This window comes from Sorghum bicolor, chromosome 8, assembly GCF_000003195.3.
Source record: "Sorghum bicolor cultivar BTx623 chromosome 8, Sorghum_bicolor_NCBIv3, whole genome shotgun sequence".
Taxonomy (NCBI): domain Eukaryota; kingdom Viridiplantae; phylum Streptophyta; class Magnoliopsida; order Poales; family Poaceae; genus Sorghum; species Sorghum bicolor.
In genome coordinates, this window is record NC_012877.2 from 34,123,660 (window position 1) to 34,131,201 (window position 7,542).

Consider the following 7,542-nt stretch of genomic DNA (forward strand, 5'->3'; position numbering starts at 1 on the left):
TGCTAGGGATGACAACCTAGTATCTAAGTGGTGTTAGCTAGTGTCAACATTCGGCCAACCGATTAGCCTCCTCGTTATGTAATCGAGGAACATGCTCTAATCGGAAATCCTTGAATTCCTTTAATAGTTGCATACTTTTTGCATAATAAGTTATCAAGACTTCGCTTCGCCATTCGTAACTTCCAGCCAACTGATTTATGACCAGCATAGAATCCCCGAAGATTTTGACAGCATTAGCACAACTTCTTTTAATAATTCCAACCCCTTGATCAAAGCTTGATACTCAGCTTGATTATTCATCGACGTGGCAACAATCGGCAAAGAGAATTCATACTTCCTTCCGTGAGGGGAAAATAGTACTACGCCGATTCCTGCCCCCCGATCATAGGTAGATCCATCAAAGAAGAGCGTCCAAGGAACAATTTCCAAAGTTTCCACTACACCGCAATGTTGAGTCACAAAATCGGCCATAACCTGTCCTTTTACTGCCTTAGCCGAATCGTAACGTAGATCAAACTCCGACAGTGCCAAAATCGATTTGCCGATTCTACCACTCATAATCGGCATAGACAACATGTATCATCCTTGCATATAACAGTGCATTCGGCCGACAGCAAATAGTGCCTCAACTTAATACATGAAAAATATAGGCATAAACATAATTTTTCTATTGCCGAATACCTGGTCTCAGCATCAATCAGTCTTCTACTTAAATAAAAAATTACACGCTCCTTCCCTTCAAATTCTTGAATCAAAGCCGAACCGATGACCATCCCATCGGTAGATAAATATAATCTGAAAGGCTTTCCTTGCTGAGGTGGAATCAGAACTGGAGGATTTGTTAAATAATTCTTGATTTCATCCAAGGCTAATTGTTGTTCTTTTCCCCATACAAACTCTTGATCGGCTTTCAATTTAAGCAAAGGACTGAAAGCATGAATTTTACCAGACAAATTAGATATAAACCGCCTGATAAAATTTACCTTGCCGATCAAAGACTGGAGTTCAGTTTTGTTGGTAGGGGCAACTATCTTGTTGATAGCATCAATAGATCGTCTACTAATCTCAATTTCTCTCTGATGCACCATGAAACCAATAAATTGCCCTGCCGATACACCAAATGCACACTTATTAGGATTCATTTTTAAACCACGCTTCCTTGTGCATTCCAACACCTTTCGCAAATTGGCAAGATGTCTTGTGAAATCTCCAGACTTAACCACCACATCATCAATGTAAATCTCTACTAGCTTGCCGATGAACTCATGAAAGATAAAATTCATAGCCTTTGATAGGTAGCACCAGCATTTTTTAAGCCAAAGGTCATGACTATCCATTCAAACAGCCCAACATGAGCAGGACATCTAAATGCAGTCTTTGGAATATCTTCCTCAGCCATGAATATCTCATTATATCCTGCATTGCCATCCATGAAGCTAATAATTCGATGTCCAGCCGCAGCATCAACTAGCAAATCGGAAACTGGCATTGGGTAACCATCCATCGGCGTAGCCTTGTTAAGATTTCTAAAATCAATGCAGACTCGAAGCTTCCAATTTTTCTTGTAAACTGGAACAACATTGGAAATTCACTCTGCATACCGATACTGCCGAATAAATTTAGCTTCGATAAGCTTAGTTATTTCGGCCTTAATATCATGAAGAATATTAGGATTACATCGGCGAGCTGGCTGCTGATGTGGCCGAAATCCATATTTGATAGGCAACCGATGTTCAACAATGGATCGGTCTAAACGAGGCATCTCAGTATAATCCCAAGCAAAGCAATCTTTATATTCCTTTAACAAATCGGTTAACTCTTGCTTACACTCAGAATTTGACTTAGCACTAATAAAAGTAGGTCTTGACTTATCACCACTACCTAAGTCTACTTCTACTAAATCATCGGCCGATGTAAACCCCTGGCCTAACTTTCCATCATCGGTGAACCTATCCATTAAAACTCCTCAACAGAACCGACTGCTTGGATCGGTGGAATTTCATAATCGGCAACTTTGAAGAAATCCTTCTCCCAAATCTCTCCTGAGATGCACCTGGTCCTTTCATAGGTCTCTGCTTCTGCCGATGCGATGACATAAGAAGAATCTCCTGAGACAATCTCAATCTTATCACCTACCCACTGAACCAAGCATTAGTGCATTGTTGATGGGATGCAACAATTGGCATGGATCCAATCTCTCCCTAGTAGCAGATTATAAGCACCCTTTCCACTGATCAAAAAGAAAGTTGTCGGCAAGGTTTTGTTGCCGATGGTCAACTCGACGCATATCGCTCCCTTAACTGGAGACACATTTCCTTTAAAGTCCTTCAGCATCATATCGGCTTTGGTCAAATCTTGATCTCCTTTCCCAAGTTTCCGATATACTGCATATGGCATGATATTAATAGCAGCCCCACCATCTACTAATATCTTGGTCATTGGCTGCCCATGAACCCTTCCTTTAACGAACAGGACTTTAAGATGCTGCCTCTCATTGTCGGCAGGCTTTTCAAAGATAGCCGTCATCGGATCAAGAGCTAACTGAGCTATTTGGTCGGAAAAAACCAGCTCCTCATCATCACTGGATGGCGCAAGGAACTCCATCGGCAATACAAATACCATGTTAACATCTGCCGATGGCCCTTTCACTTTAGGTTCCGGTTGCTGCTGATTTTCAGATTTGCCCGAATTCTCTCCTTTGCTCAAATCTTCTCGGCTTTCGCGCTGCAACCTTCTTTTCTATGTTCTAGTCAACCCTTCCGGACACCATTGCGGCTGTCTTACCGATGGACGATGGTTTTCCCTTGACTCCACTCGATAAGTATTAGCATCTCTGCAAAATATGAAATCATCATGAACCCGTGCATCGGCCATCTCTTCAAGCTCCTCTTGGTTTCTGGGAAAATATCTAACATGATCACCAAGTCTGTCATGTACGTTGAGCCTGCCCCCAGCCGATCATGAACTGAAGCTCTTCCCCTAATCGGCTCATTAAATCGCCGATCATCATTCTGATATTGTCGATTAGGTCTATCATACCGATCATAACCATTGCACTTAGGGCAGTCTCTAACAGTGGGCAACTTGATGTTCTGTTCCCAGCAATGGACAAAGAACGGGCAGTTCCAGTGATCCTTATGCCGATTCCATTCCTGTCGGCGTCTTTCTTCTTCCCGACGATGATCCTCCTGTTGGAGCCGATACCAATCTTCACGTTGCTGCCAAGTCTCCCGATGCCTTCTATGAGTTATCACAATGCCAGATCGGGGAGGTCTTCCTGAGCTGGTTCCTTCCTCAACCAGACCCTTGCCTTTAGCGTCATCGGTAGTAATCTGATGTTGAGGATCCACCGATGCACTTCTTTCCGCTGCCTCTGACGTCAAGACCTTGGTTTTCCCTTAGCATCCAACATATTTGTTGGGAAAGGATGTTGATCGATCTTCATCGGCTTCTGAGCTTTAGAATTATCAAACTTGATTCTCCTAGATTCTATAGCCGATTGCAGCTGTTGCGTGAAAACCTTGCACTCATTTGTACCGTGAGATGTTGCATTGTGCCATTTGCAATACTTCATCTTCTTTAATCCCTCAGCCGATGGAATCACATGATTGGGTGATAATTTGATTTGCCCTTCCTGAAGTGGAAAGTCAAATATCCTATCGGCCTTAGTGATGTCAAATGCAAATTTCTCTGGTTCTTTATGCCCAAAAATGGCAAGACATCGACTTCTTATTTTTTACCCACTCTGCTAAGCCGATGACCGGTTCCTCATCAGAATCTGAGCTTGCTGCCTCATCGACAAATGACACCTTTTTATTCCATGCTCACTTAGGCTCAAAGGGTCTGATGTCTTGGTCAGAAATCCTCTGCACCAAGTGACTTAGGCTTTCGAACTCTTGAGAAGCATACTTGTCCCTGATATGTGGCAGCAGTCCCTGGAAAGCCAAATCGGCTAGCTGCCGATCATCCAGAACCAGACTATAGCACTTATTCTTAACCTCTCGCAACCTCTGGACAAAACATTCAATCGATTCATCATTGCGTTGCTTCAGCCTGACTAAATCGGTAATCTTCTTCTCATGAACTCCAGAAAAGAAGTATTTGTGGAATTGTTTCTCTAGATCGGCCCAAGTAATTACTGAGTTAGGAGGTAACGAAATAAACCAAGTAAAAGACGATCCAGACAAAGATGATGAGAACAAGCGAACCCTTAATTCATCTCTGTTAGCAGCTTCTCCACATTGGATGATAAACCTATTAACATGTTCCAAAGTCGATGTATCATCCTGTCAAGAAAACTTGGTGAAATCTGGTACCTTGTACCGATTTGGGAGCGGAATTAAGTCATATGCGGGAGGATACGGTGTCCGATAAGAGTAAGTGTTGACTTTGGGTTTTATCCCAAATTGGTCTCTCATCACTTCAGCTATCTTATCAGCCCAATAAGCATCGGCATCTTGCCGATGAGGCGGCTGCGGATCTGGTACCTGCTGATAAGCTTCTACGTGTCTCTGAGGTGCACGATCTGCATGGAACATTGGATTAACCATCTGACTGTAACAGAACCGCCCAATTTACAAGAGATCAACTATGAAAATCTCCCGCCAAAGCAGTTGCTTTAACATAATCGAACTCTCATAAACCCGGTAGTCCGTGAAATCATGAGGGATTTCAAACAAACCATCATACAAGCCAAGATCGTAGTGATTCAACATAACAAGTCACATGTTACATCCATTTCACAAGTAGTTTGACATACATCGGAGTTTAATATATTTATTACAACTTGAGTTGAAAAGTAGCGGAAGCAAAGTAATTTGAAACTAGTATTGCCCTCATTTCAAATACATGCCAGTATTCAGGTCAACTCCAACAAAAGCAACATAGATGAGGTAACTAAGAAGGATCATGCCCATGATCTTACTCCTCTATTATGGTAGGAGTCATCCAACTCTTGCAGTAGCCATGATACATCACAACCTGCAACAAGTGGGAATAAACCCTGAGTACGAGAAGGTACTCAGCTAGACTTACCCGTCATAAACCAGAAATAATATGACACCAAGGAGTATGCAAGGCTTTATTGGTGGAGCTAGCTTGACAACACTTTTTGCATAAAAAGCTTAAGTTGCAACTAAGTAACCTGTCAGGTATTTAGCTCAAGTTAATAATCATTAACCTGTCATCTAGATTAGCACCTGTACTAAAGCAATCACTTGATTAAGATACAACCATAGTACCTATATTTGATGTGGCATTTCCAACATCATCATACCATAACCTTCCAAGTGTTCCATAAACATTACTACAATGACGAAGCTCAAGTCAAGTGCTCACTGTCCAGGAGTGATGGCGATTTGAATCGATTTCTGACCAGCTGGCGAGTTATTCCCCACACAAACCACACTCACCGGCCAAAGTGAGCTACAGGTCACCGTATTGCACTATCGAGGACCAATTCGCTGGTTCGGCAGGCACCGCCAGTACCCGAGGACCGTTCCGGCGACCAAGGTATCCAAGGTATACCAAGGTTGCACGCCACGCCCTCGTCGTTCTCCTCAACCATCACCAATACAGCGCATGGCGGCTCGACTCCCGGCCCGGATAGTGCTCAGGCTTCGCGGTCAGAACGACTTATCCTTCCAGCTAAGTGTGGGGCATGCGTTCAATATGACAAGAGGGCCGTCAACGATCGGTCCTTAATCGACACAGGCGGGGATAGATAGGCACCCAAGACCTCCATGTCTTGTTACTTCTCTATCATCGTCCCGCCGGTCTCCAATTATTCATCCTTATCACTTGGTTATTTCCATGATAGCATATATAGCCAACCTTTTCAGGTATCCACCTATCTCGCTCAGGTGACAGGGCATCACCTGGCTTCTACCGGTCTAAGCATGACTAAGCATTTAGATTTGATCCCGAATCTATATAGGATTATAGGTATATTTGCTGGACAAGGAGTGATATATGCAGCAAGGGTTTCACCCAACTCCTATACTTAATGCAACAATACATATATAACATATATTCTCAATTGCATTCAAAAGTAGTGGGAGACTTATAATGCTCTGGGGCTTGCCTGGGATCATCATTGAGTCAGTTCAGTTAGTTGCTCCGTCTTGGTGACATCTAAGGTCACAACGCTTGCTTAGTCCTTCCACCTTCGGGATCCACCCAACACCATCTTTGGGTTTGTTTCCACACCATGACCTTCACGTGATTCATCTAGCGCACCTAGATGAGATGCAAGATGCAAGTGCATGAATATGAAGAATAGTAACACAACATGCATCACATAAAAGTATTCAAGACACATGCATCTAAAGTTATTTAACTAGCATCACACAACAAAATATGGATAGCAACATATCAAGCATGGCACACGTTTTACAAGGTCACAAGTATATTATTTAATCACCACTAAAGACATGTGTCACACTTAGTATACACAAAATAAGCAATCAAGCATTCATACATTTTCAGCAATTCTGGATATACATGCAGCAACTCAGTAAATAAATCATAACTAGAGCTACACAGCTCCAAAAACTATGCAATAGGACATTCTGGAAAGAATATAAAATTATCTACAATTCATCTTTAATCATCTCAGTATGATTAACAAGTTAACCAAGTCAAACATGCATAACCATAGAATCTGGTCCAGGACTTTCCAGAGAACAAGCATTTCAAAGGATGAACTTCATACTATAGTAACTTATAAACCACTTAGCCAAATTATATGCAACTTTACCACAAGATATATTAATAAATTATCTACATCTTTTATATAGACAAATTGTACAGCAAACATCATTTATATCATGGAATTAGTTGCATAAATAAAACTGCTCATGCTGCCAAACAGTAGATGTACAATTTCAAACAGAAAACTAATAGGCAATTCAAGGAAGCATAACTGGAGTAGTAGACCTCCAGTAAACATGATTCTTATCGTTTTGGAAAGCTTATAAAGTTACCTACAACTTTCTTATTATCATCTAAAGATGAATCCACAGTTAACAAGGTCAATTAACCTCATGAAGACATCCCTGTCCAAAACATAGACAGAATCTGTCATGCCACATTAAACAGCCATAACTTGAGTTTCACATGTCCATAAATTATGGTTATGTACTTTATAGAAATCTTACTAAATTTTGAACAACTTTGTTATAAACATTTAGAGCTAAATCTACGATTAACAAGGTCTCACATAACAAACATTGCAACCCTGTCTGGGTTTAGACAGAAACTGGAACAGTACTTTAAACCACTATAACTAAACATGTGCTTAACCAAAAATTGTGCTATTTATCTTTATGGAAAGCTTATGAAAAGTGCTACAGCTCATATATTTTCATCAAGGCATGATTCACAGCTTAACTGAGCCAAACAATACAAACATGCAGGCCTACCCAGAATATGAGAAAAGCAACATAGGGCATTTGTTATTTTTATAACTTTTAATATATCATTCCTAAATTCATGAAACAATTACCAGATATAAATTATCACATGGAAAGCATGTCACAATAT